We start from the raw sequence: 13,005 nt of genomic DNA, 5'->3' as shown, positions 1-13,005 counted from the left end.
AAGCAATGAACTATATACCAATGATACCATATGAACTTACAGATTATGTGCGTAGACATGGTCAAAAGCAATGTTGTTAGCTATGTTGTTTGTATAGAAACAAGTGATTTTAACACGACTCTAAAAATACATAAATGTCTTTGAAAACTGAAAAGCATATATGCTTTTTGGATTAAACTATAATTAACATTAATTTTTGAAGAATTGAATATATTGGTCAATGACCGAAGAAGTGAAGATTTATGTTACAAGGAAAGGTGTTTGGATATATATCCATTTTTTTAATCTCGGTCCCTCTCGATCCCGCTCTTTGAACAAATGTTCTTCTAATCTGGGTCCCACTTGAAACCCCACCCTTCTTGCTATGCCCATCTGTATCATATCTTTTTTTTTTTTTTTTTTTTTTTTTTTTTTTTTTTTTTTTGGTATCATATCAAATGTGATGTCCCTTATAGAAGCATGCATACAGCCCAAATTGGAATACACATAGCCCCATTTCGAAATCGTACCTCGAACACAAATCTTTCTTACTGCATTTCTAATGTCGATCCACGACCACTTCTCATCACCTAGGCCAGCCGTTTTCACACGAACTGTGAACGCCCATAACCTTAAACACGAGATTGGTATAATTTCATCAATCATTGATGATTACCCTTTCGTTTCTTTGGATACGGAGTTCTCCGGCGTCATTTTGCGTCCCGGCAAGAATCCTTACGATCTTTACGACGCCCTCAAAAGGACTGTCGAGACTTACAAACCGATTCAGGTGGGACTCACCTTCGCCGATGCCGACGGGAACTTCCCTCGTATCGACACCCAAAACCCTTGCGTCTGGGAATTCAACATCAAGGATTTTGATCCTACGCGTGACCTGCACGCTGCTGAGTGGATCGAGACCTTGATAGGAAAAGGCGTCGATTTTGAGAAGAATCGTGACTACGGGATAGATTCCGTGAAATTCGCTGAGCTACTGATGTCATCTGGGTTGGTTTGTAACCCCGAGGTGGTGACCTGGGTGGCGTTTCACAGTGCTTATGATTTCGGCTACTTGTTGAAGATGCTCACCGGTAAAGCTTTGCCGGATGATTTGCCCCAATTTCTGCTTCTTTTGGAGACCTTCTTTGGGCCTAATGTGTATGATGTTAAGCATCTGATGAAGCACTGCAAAGGTCTTCATGGTGGATTGAAGCAGGTGGCTAAGACGCTCAAGGTGGAACCGGCGGCCGGAAAGTTTCACCTCGCCGGGGAAAATAGCTTGTTGACATGGAACATCTTTCGGAAGATCAAGGATCTTTGCGGTGGTGAAGTCGAGAAGTGTGGTGGCGTTATCTATGGATTAGAGGCTTAATTAGCGCCTTAGCATTAAGATCTTTGCAAGGTGAGCCTGTGAAGTATGCCGGGTTTTTAGAAATTTGTAGGGTTTAAGAAATGTTCTTTGTTACAGTATGATGATATCATACCATTTTCATTTCTAGGGTTACTGAAATGTTGTTGTTACAGTAGCGATGATATCATACAATTTTCCTTTTTAATCTTATCAACAACACTCGATCTGTGTATGTTGTATTACTATCTTAATTATATATTTCCTTTTTCTGGGATTTAATCTTTCAGCAGTCTTAACTACTACTAGATATCATTCATATACACTCACAATGTCACACATATATTAAAGATCACGAACCCCTGATTTTCAGGTTTGCATCTGGAAGTTAAAGAGACAAGTTAATGTTGTAAGTTGTATTTCCCGTTATATAAATGTCAGTTCTCTAGGGTTAATAATAGGCTTGCTTGCGACTCATGCTCTAGGCAACACTTTCTATATATATCAAACTGCAATTGGATTCTCTACATTTATTGCATTCTTAACATCAACTGGAGCTTCTAAGTACTTTACTTCTGTTGCTATATATATCTACATCATACTTACTCTTTAAATGCTAATGAAATCCAATAATATATATACAATTAGGTGTGTTTAATTTTGTTATGACAAGATCCTCCCCATGATGAAATTCCTTATAAACCCTATAATTTTTGTTCTATTACATATTCCAAATTGCTCATCGTCGAGGTTTCCAACATTGGGATGCGTCTGGAGTTCATCTAAATATTTGTATTTGGTATCTAGATAAAAAAACTCAGTGACTTTGTGTTAGATTATTTTTAGACTTCAGTCAATAAAAGTTGTTTCTGGTTGCATCTCGTCTTTCTTATTTAGTAGTAATTTTAGTAAAGAGTTGTACTTGTGTTCCTAAAAGTTCAAACACATTTTTGGGATTGTTATCCTTATTTTGTTCATATATGATTTTTGATTATTAGTAATCACTACGTGAAATAGATAATTTTGATTGAACACTTGTATTCCGAAAAATGCAAAAAGAAAATTCGGATGGTTATCGTTATTTTACTTCAACTTTAGCTTTTGATTATTTGTAATGAAATTATTAATTCTATATTTCAAAGATATTCGTCGTGATTGAAAATCCATGTGAAGTAAGATCTGAACTAAAAAACCATACAAGAACGAGTAATCAAGCCCACCGAACTTATAGTCATAGACATCTTTCCAAAATCATATCATCCAAGTGGTGGCAAATTACACAAATGGTCCATGTGATTTGTTTAATTTGTACGTTTAGTTCTTAATTTATTTTTTTTAGCTCAGATCGTGCCTATAATTTGATTTCGTTGTGTTTTTGGTCCCTATCGGACTTAAAATGACTATTGTACCCTAAATGATATATTTTATTTTGTTATTATTATTATTATTATTATTATTATTATTTTAAATAAAGTAAAGTAAAATATTTATATCTTGTTGAAAAGGGGACCCACCGGTCCATCACCTTAATCCTCTTATCGTTCCGGTTCCATTCCCGACACCGCGTCCGGTTATCCTCTCCGGCCATAAAACCAGTCTCTGACACTAACTCTGGTCATCATCTCCAACCATAGATCCAATACCACATAAGTCACCACAAACTAAACACAAATCTAACCATAAATCTATGTGAAGCTCAACAATAAATCTGAAATACATCTAAAAATGAAACTTTATGTAACAATCTAAATTTTCAATAAAACTTTTCATTTTTGAATTACGAAATCATTTGCATAAATTATAAAACTCACAATTGCTTTTAAAATTCATAACATCAGATAAATTATTCATAAAATCAGAGTGTCCTTAAACAAATGTCAGAGAGTGCATGTTGCGCCATCATGTCGGGCCCTTGACCTTAGATCATGAAGTACCTGAAACAACAACAAACCGTATGCTAATGCTTAGTGAGTTCCCCATAGCATACCCCACATAATCCACATAATCTTATAATCCATATCAATCACATAAGCCATGCATATAAACATATAAACATACCCTGGACACCCTCCAAGGTCTTACTCCAGGATACCATGAGAACCCCCTCATGGTCTTACACCTATGTGCCATGGGCACCCCCATGGTCTTACTTGGAATGACATGGGCACCCCCACATGCTCTTACAACCAAGTGTCGTGGGCACCCCCATGGTCTTTACCTCAAAAGTCATGGGCACCCCCACATGGTCTTACATCCAAGTTCCATGGGCACCTACCATGTATTTCCTATAAATATTAAAGAAGCAACTAGCATATCACATAGCATATAACCAACTAGTATACCATATATCACTACATAAACTAGGGTACCACATATCACAAAATGGGCCGACCTTGGTGCCTTTGACCCATTGGTATTGTGAGGAGACTCACCTTAGTTTGCCGAACCCGAAAGTTGCTCGCCTAACAGTCTAAAACCGCTCATGCTGAACAATAATGTCATTACCCAAATTAGGATTGAATACAATCTGATTAAAGAGTCCAATATCCTAAGCCCAAGTCCTTCCACAATGGCCCAAAAGTCTTTCCTTTGCTAATGGGCTCAAAGTCTATATCCAAAGCTATTAATAGGCCACATGTCCCAGTAAGGCCCAAACAAAACAACCATGGCCCTAAAATAGATAAACCGGACCTTTAACCCAAAACATGACCAGACCCAAAACTGATTAAGGCCCAAAGGGATTACAAGCCCATACGAAGCCCAAAACACATTTAAGTGCGTACATTGAGCATACCACTCCAGTACGCTCAGCGTACTAGTGTCTAAACCAGTACGCGTTGCGTACATTCGGCTATGTGCAACGTAAAATTCACTCATCCACAAATGATTATTAAGCTCTTAATGCTTGGGATATTAACATCAAGCTTTTAGATCTGAGTCAATTAAGACGTTCTAAGGCATAAAGTTGGAAACTTTATGCCCTTGCATGCTCCACATGTTCCCAACAACCCCTTATACTCCATTAAGACCTTTCTAAGTGTCTTAACTAATGCATGGGGTCAAAACACCCATCAAGATTGCATTTTCATAGTATAAATGAACTAAGGGACCCATATATACCATTCCTAAGCTCTGGAGTTGCTCAAACTCTTAAGAGATGATCCATGAACATAAATAGGACAATAAAGTAAACACTAACTTAATCTAATTAATAAGGTGGCAAGATTAAAACTTTATACCTCCAGAAGTTCTTCAAGGTGAACTAGATGCAGGATCTTAAGGCTCAATACCACACCAAGCTTGCTCACTAACTTCTTCTTCTTGAATACACTCTAAAATGGCCACAAATACACTCATTAAGCTAAAAAACACTCTCATAAGGAAAACTCTGGGGTAAAAGAGCGAAATGAGGCTATAGAGGATGATTAGGGTTTAGTCCATGAGGCTTAAGGATGTTTAAATAAGTGTGAAGTCCAAGAATTAGAGTTTTGCCCTTCTGTCACGTATGCTCCACATACCTCTTGGTACGCCTAGCACATGTTGCCACCCTCCGCGATCATTTATCCTTAGTATGCTAAGCGCACTTCTGGAGTATGCCTCGCGTACTAACAACCCTTATGCTACATTTTTCATTTCAAGCGTTCGAATTGTAATACCTGATTTGGAGTGTTATAACTCTCTCCACTTGGACTAGACTTCATCCTCGAAGTTCGCTGACACAAATAAATCTGGGTAATGCTCTCTCATATCAGCCTCTGGCTCCCATGTCCATTCGGTGCTGCCATTGCACCTTCACTAGCTTCACCTCCTTGTTACGAATAACCTTAGTCTTCGTATCCAGAACTGGGATAGGTGTCTCAATGTAGTTCAGGCTCTCATCTACCAGAATATCATCCAGAGAGATAACTACAACCTCGTCAATGACACGCTTCCGAAGCTGGGACACATGGAAAGTGTTATGGATCTGACTTAGCTCATCCGGGAGGTCCAGTTGATATGCAACCCTGCCGAATCGGGAAGAAATCCGGAATAGACTAATAAATCAGGGCCCCAACTTGCCCCTCTTCCGAAACCTAATGATACCCTTCCATGGTGACACTTTCAGTAAGAGGAAATCTCCCACCTGAAACTCAAGATCTCATCGGCACCGATCAACATAAATTTTCTGACGGCTCTGTGCGACTCGCAACCTGTCGCACACCTGCTAAAGCAACCCGGTAGTCTTGAGCACCACCTCGGTGCTCCCCATGACTTGGTGCCCTACCTTGCCCCAACATACAAGAGTCCTACACGTCTGACCATACAACATCTCAAACGGGTGTCGGTCGATACTACCATGATAACTATTGTTATATGAAAACTCTGCTAGTGGGAGGTATGTATCCCAACTCCTTCCGAAGTCCAATACGCATGGTCGTAGCATATCCTCGAGTGTTTGGATCGTCGGCTCGCTCTGGCCATCGGTCTAGGGGTGATAAGCGGTACTGAATTGTAACTAAGTTCCCAACTCTTCGTGGAACTTCCTCCAAAACCTGGATGTAAAACGAACATCCCGATCAGAGACCACTGGCACTGGCACCCGCACCCGGTGCCTTACCACCACCTCTCTCACATAAATAGCTGCTAACTTCTCAGCAGTGATACTCTTAGAGATCGGAATAAAATGGGCACTCTTCGTCAACCTGTCCATAATGACCTAAATACATTCCACGCCCCTCGCCATCCTTGGTAACTTGGTGATGAAGTCTATGGTGATCTCTTCCTATTTCTACATGGGAATAGGTAGCAGTTGAACCTTTTCATAAGACCGCTGATGTTTGGTCTTGACCTTCATATTGGTCAAGTACCGCTCTACAAGCCAGACGATTTCCCACTTCATGCAGGGCCACCGGTAACTAAATCTTAGGTCTCTGTACATTTTTTAGCTACATGATGAATAGAGAACTTGGACTTATGTGCCTTTTGCCAAGATCTCCTGTCTCACTCCCCCGGATGCCGGTACTCACACCCGGCCACACTGTATCAAAAGTCCTCGACCATCCTGAACAAATAAGAGAATCTGACCCCGAATCCGCTCTATCTTCAAGTTCTCTTTCATCAAACCCTCCAACTGGGCCTCCTTGATCATATCCAACAAGGGGGAAATCACCGTCATCCTTAAACAGACATCTCCAATCGGAGCACTTGTTGCACTGTGGCTCAAGGCATCAGCCACCACATTGGCCCTCCTTGGATGGTATAAAATCTCGTAGTCATAATCTTTTAGTACATCCAACCACCTCCTCTATTGTATTTTGAGGTTCTGCTGATCCATTAAATACTTTAAACTTTTTGGGTTAGTAAAAATAGTGCACCGAACTCCATACAAGTAAGGCCTCCAAATTTTAATGGCAAGCACCACCGCCCCCAATTCCAGGTCGTGAGTGGGGTAGTTCGCCTCATGAGGCTTTAGCTGCCTCCAGGCGTACGTGATCACATGCCCTCTATGCATCAAAACAACCCATAACCCTGTGATAGATGTATCACAATACACCACCAAATCATCTAGTCACTCGATTAATGCTAAAATTGAGGCCTCACATAACCTCTGTCTCAAGGTTTTGAAAGACAACTGCTGATCCGATTCCCACCAAAATCTCACATTCTTCTTAGTCAAGCAAGTCAAGGGTACGACAATCTTGGAGCAATCCTGAATAAATCGTTGGTAATACCCTGCTAGGCCCAAGAAGCTATGGATCTTAGATTCATTCTTCGGTACTTCCTATCGCAACACTACCTCAATCTTGCCTGGATCAACCAAAATACCCTCTTGTTTGATGATACGCCCCAAAACTTGCACCTCACACAACTAGAAATCACACTTCGAGAACTTGGCATAAAGCTTTTCCCCCCTCAGTGTCTCCAATACCTCCCTCAAATGCTGCTCGTGTTGCTCCTTAGTCGTAGAATAGACCAATATATCATCGATAAAAACGATCACACACCGATCCAACATTGGCCTACACACCCTGTTCATGAGGTCCATGAAGGTTGCTGGGGCATTGGTGAGCTTGAATGGCAGCACCACAACCTTATAGTAGCTATACCGAGTCCTGAAAGCAGTCTTCGGTATATCCTCATCCTTAATCCTCATATGCTGGTACCTTGACCGAAGATCAATCTTGGAAAACCAAGATGCACCAAGAAGTTGATCGACCAAATCATCAATCCTTGGAAGCGGATAACGGTTTTTCACTGTATGCGAAAAATCCCGAACAACCCTAATAGAGAGTTGGCCCCTATGAGACCCTCTCCCCATGAATAACCAGTTCTCCCCCTCTTGGGGTTCGAACTCTCACTAGTTGGCGTTTGCAGTCTATCATGGCCCCAATGGCCCCTAACCACTCCATCCCGACAATCACTTTTAGCCTTCGTAGCGGTATTATAGCCAAATCAACACGGGACCTCCCCCCAAACATGTTCAGAATGCAGTCCCGGTATACCCTCGCAACACTCACTGTATGGTCATCCGCAATCTCAACCTCCAGTGGGGAATCCAAAGTCCCCGAAGCATCCTAAAAATTCTTGCTAAACGCAAGAGATACGAACGATCATGTAGCTCCCGAATTGAAAAGAACGTGAGTTGACATACCGTTAACCAAAAAGCTCCCTATATAAGTGCACATAGGTATACATATAACATTAATCAAATAATATCAAACAAGAAGAATAGATTACGTACCAACCCTAACGTCTGGTACAACTTGATCCTCCTCTGTGGTCAGCTAAAATGCGCTACTCTTCACCACATGAGCTTTCTCCTTGGCAAGGCGACCCTTAGTGATCCTCATTGTGGTGGACGCGGGCACCGCCACTACTCCTCCTCCTCCCTGCAAACTCGGATAGTCGTCCCTTTTATGGTCGGTTTGATTGCAGTGGAAACAAATGAAGTCCTTCTTGGGGCAATCCCTGCTTATGTGGCCCTGTTGACCACACATGTAACATCCCGAACTAGCTGCTCGAGAAGCCCCCTTGTGCGGATTACCGCACTTGGCACAGCGGCCACGACCCTGCTTCCCCCTATTGGAAGAATCAGAGGTCTTTGGATTTTTAGCCTGACTTACAGCTGTTTGTGCCTGCTCTAGCTTCCGCTTGGTGCGGAAATCCAACTCCATCTCTCGCTCCTGATGCTTCTCCACTATCTCATTTAAGGTCTTGCACCCTGAAAGGCTCACGAACTCACGAATACCATACCTCAACATGGAATTATACCTCATCCTCCTCATATCCTCATCCACAACATACTGTGGGATCAGTATTGTTAGTTCTTGAAACTTGGCGGTAATCTCTGCCACAGTCTCGGTGGTCTGCTGTAACTCCTAGAACTCCCTCACAATCCGTTGCACCTTGATGGATGGTGCAAACTCCAGCTCAAAATGCCTAACATACTCCTCCCATGACATCTCAACCACTCCAACCAATCCCACCTGGTGGGTCACCTCCTCCCACCAGTTCCAGGCTCGGTCTCTCAATATACACGAAGCAAACCTCACTTTTGCCACCTCGGGGAAAGAACTCATGTATTGGTTATTCTTCATGTCTACTACACAGTGTCAACTAACTATGGGGTCCTAGACCACAAAGAACTCAGGTGCGCTGCACACCTTGAACTCCTAGAATGAGGGAGTTCGGGCCCCGATCTGACCCGCAACAATCTCGGCTCGGAAGTGATGGTTTTAATGCAAAAGAAAATCCTATGTGCTCATGCAAAACCCTAAATCTTGGATCCAGGCTTCTCTATTGTACATGTAATTCATCCAAGACTTGTAACCCTAGATCTTGCATGCATAATTTTAAATTAACACTATAAGAACATATCTAAGTGATTACCTCTTTCAATTGGCTTGAAATCCTTTGATTCTTCTTGGTCTTGAGCTTAGAGTCACAGTTGTAACTCCTCTAATGGTTCACAAACACCACACACGCAAGAAGGATATTATGAGAGAGGAGGGAGGATGCTAAAATTGGCCTAGGGTTTCTCTTGGAGTCAAGGTAGTCGAAAATTGCAAGCAAGTGCCTCTATTCCATAAGGTTCCATGTGGCTTCTCTATTGTGCATGTAATTCATCCAAGACTTGTAACCCTAATGGACAGCTTAGTCACCAAGCAGCCCATGGAACCTTATAGAATAGGGCCTTTGGACGAAAATACGATGGATCCCCATCATAATTTTGTTCCCCCTTAGTCCATTAGGTTTCCCAACCCAAAACTCAACTATCACACATTTGACAGTTTATGCCCCTTTATTCAATTAATCTCTTTTAGTCACCAAATTAATTCCTAATTAATTTATGAACAATATTAATTAAATAATATGATTTATTCTTTAATATATTATTCTTATAATATATTAATAAATCATAATATCTTCTCTCTCTCCTAAATAACCTTGTCAATTTGCTTTGGTGAAGGCAACCCAAAAGGACCATGCACAACCGGGTTAAGTACATACCAAATATTGGTATGAGCTTAGACACTAATCCAACAGTATCCCACTTGGATAAGTCTAGTAACTATATCTCACATATGAATTCAGGATCTGATTAACAATCGTAGCTCTTATACGCCGCTGTCAACTCTGATCAGTAACTTTTCCTTCAGATAAGGGATCATATAATCCTCTGTTCTCAATATCATGCTTACAATACTTTATTGTTCATCACTTTGTTTCTTGATCTCTTATTCGTTCGACATAGAACTTAGTCGAACACATCAACTTTGTTCTGACTGGGCCCGACACATAAGTCAAACCAAATCATCGAGTGGCCAATATATTACCTTTATTCTCTTAGAATAACAGGAACAAATTAACTCCGACTCATATGCATCTACTATTTACTAATTAAATCATGCACAACAATGTATTTTATAGCATCAAGTTACTAATGCGTTTACACATCATCAATGCATAACCAACCAACAAATAATAACCATATCTCTAAGTTTTAAGACTATAAGATATTATCGCTTTGCGATCACTCGAGATAAAATTTGATGAAGTGATACCAACAAATGTGGGTTTATTCCAATGCTCAAATCACAATTCATAAGCACTAGTGAACTTTGCAACAAACTATTGCTATGTCTAAAACCTTTTAGACAATCTACAAACAGATTCGTGACAGTCTTCTTTCATATCTACTTCCAACATATGAACGACTGGGGATCATTTGAATAATTTTATTATTCGGGAAGTCAAAACATGCAAAATTGAAACAACAGATAAATAACCAACATAAGATAGTAACTTTACTCTTAAATAAAACACATTTATTTATATCAAATGTCAAGTACAAATTATTTATTACATTTTTCCTATCTATCTAATCTAAACTTATATCGTCCTTCAGCCTAATGCTCCTAGCATGCTGCAAGTGCTTAACCCTACTCAGTCCCTTTGTATGGGGATCTACTGGGTTATCTTATGATGATACCCTCTTCACTATGAGGAGTCCCTCTTCTACCCGATGTCTAATAAAATAGTATTTTCTGTCGATATGCCTAGATCTACCGTGACCCCTTAGTTCCTTGGTTAAGGCAACCACTCCTTCATTATCACAGAAAATTTCCATGGGTCCTTTATGGATGGTACAACTCCAAGGTCTCCAATGAAGTTCTTCAACTATATTGCCTCTTTTGACGCTTCACTTGCTGCAATGTACTCTGATTCACACGTTGAATCAGCCACATTCTCCTGCTTGGAAATTTTCCAAGTTACCGCTCCTCCATTAAGGGTAAAGACTCAGCCTAACTGCGAACTCTAATTATCCCAATCCGTCTGGAAATTAGCATCACTATACCCTCGTACCCTTAATTCATGACTCCCACCAAGGACTAGAAACCATTCATTGGTCCTCCGAAGGTACTTAAGAATATTCTTAATTGCAGTCGAATGTGCTCTACCAGGGTTTCCCTGATATCTGCTGACCATGCTCAAAGCGAAGGCCACATCAGGGCGAGTACAATTCATAGCATACATGATCGAGCCAACTATGGAGGCGTAAGGTACCCGACTCATATCAACTATCTCTGCCTATGTACTCGGGCTTTGAGTCTTACTCAACTTGGTATTGCTTTGGATTGGTAATGCCCCTTTCTTGGAATTTTCCATACTAAAATGCTTTAGTACCTTATCCAAGTATGTATCTTGACTGTGTCCTATCAGTCTCTTACTTCTGTTTCTTACTATCCTTATTCCCAGAATATATGCAGCCGATTCGAGGTCCTTCATAGCGAAACACTTCCCAAGCAAGGACTTGACCTCCTGCAAGGTTGGGACATCGTTTCCTATGAGTAGTATGTCATCAACATATAATACGAGGAAGCTCATTATACTCCCACTGGCCTTGACATACACACACGACTCATCTTCGCTTCGCAGAAAGCCAAACTCTTTGACCTTCTCATCAAAAGAAAGATTCCATCTTCGAGATGCTTACTTCAATCCATAAATGGATTTCTCAAGCTTACACACTCTATTTGGATGCTTCATATTGACAAAACCCTCTGGCTGATTCATGTAAACATCCTCAACCAACTTTCCATTAAGAAAAGCAGTTTTCACGCCCATCTGCCATATTTCATAATCATGAAACGCAACTATTGCAATCATCACCCTAATAGACTTTATCTTGGCAACTGGCGAGAAGGTCTCATCATAGTCAACTCCAGGAGTTTGAGTAAAGCCCTTCGCGACCAATCGTGCTTTCTAAGTGTGCACATTCCCATCCATGTATGTCTTCTTCTTGAAGATCCACTTGCACCTGACTATCTTATGAATCGACACATTGTCAACCAAATTCCAAACTTGGTTGTCATACATGGACTGAATCTCACTGTCCATTGCATGTTCCACTTAGCAGACTCCGGGCTTGCCATGGCTTCCTTGTAGCTGCTAGGTTCATCCAAATTTACAGTGTAATATCACTAATAAATGTATCCCCTTCAGTAGTAATATTGAATCCATACAACTGGGATGGAACACTAGCCCTACTGGAACGTCTAAGAGGTAAGGACTCGTCAACAGGTTCAACAGGAGTTTCCTCCTCAGGTTGAGTGCCAGTGTTAGAAGTTCCTTCATCGCTTTTCTCTTGAATCTCTTCAAGATCAATTTGCCTCCCATTGTCTTCTTGGCTTACGAGTTCTCTTTCTCGGAAAACCCATCTTCTTGCAACGAAGACAACATTGTCACTCAGTCTGTAGAAGAGATAGCCAAAGGACTTTTGTGGATAGCCGATGAAATAACACTTCTCACTACAAGGTTCGAGCTTGTCGTGAGTCTTTCATCTTACGAAAGCCTCGCAACCCCAAACCTTGATATGTGCTAATGAGGGAGCTTTCCCTATCCACATCTTGTGAGGTGTTTTGGCAACCTTCTTGGTGGGAACTACGTTAAGGATATAGGCGGCAGTCTCTAAGGCATACCCCCAGAAAGCTATTGGTAATGAAGCCCGACTCATCATAGAACAAACCATGTCCAACGAGGTCCGATTATGTCTCTCAGCCACACCATTCAATTGTGGCGTTATTAGAGGCGTCAGTTGCGAAACAATTCTGCATTCCTTTAGATAGTCGTGAAACTCAAGACTTAGGTACTCTCCTCCTCGGTCTGACCGAAGCATCTTGATTTTCCTATCCAGT

The 13,005-nt window shown here is 41.1% G+C and overlaps 1 pseudogene; it reads left to right on the top strand.

Moving 5' to 3' along the window:
* Window positions 1-485: 485 nt before the first annotated feature.
* On the top strand, window positions 486-1,656 carry LOC144998024 (putative CCR4-associated factor 1 homolog 9 pseudogene; annotated as a pseudogene).
* Window positions 1,657-13,005: the final 11,349 nt, after the last annotated feature.

Source organism: Lactuca saligna, chromosome 1 (assembly GCF_052625555.1).
Source record: "Lactuca saligna cultivar CGN05327 chromosome 1, ASM5262555v1, whole genome shotgun sequence".
NCBI classification, from domain to species: Eukaryota; Viridiplantae; Streptophyta; class Magnoliopsida; order Asterales; family Asteraceae; genus Lactuca; species Lactuca saligna.
This window is presented reverse-complemented; position numbering and strand designations above follow the sequence as displayed.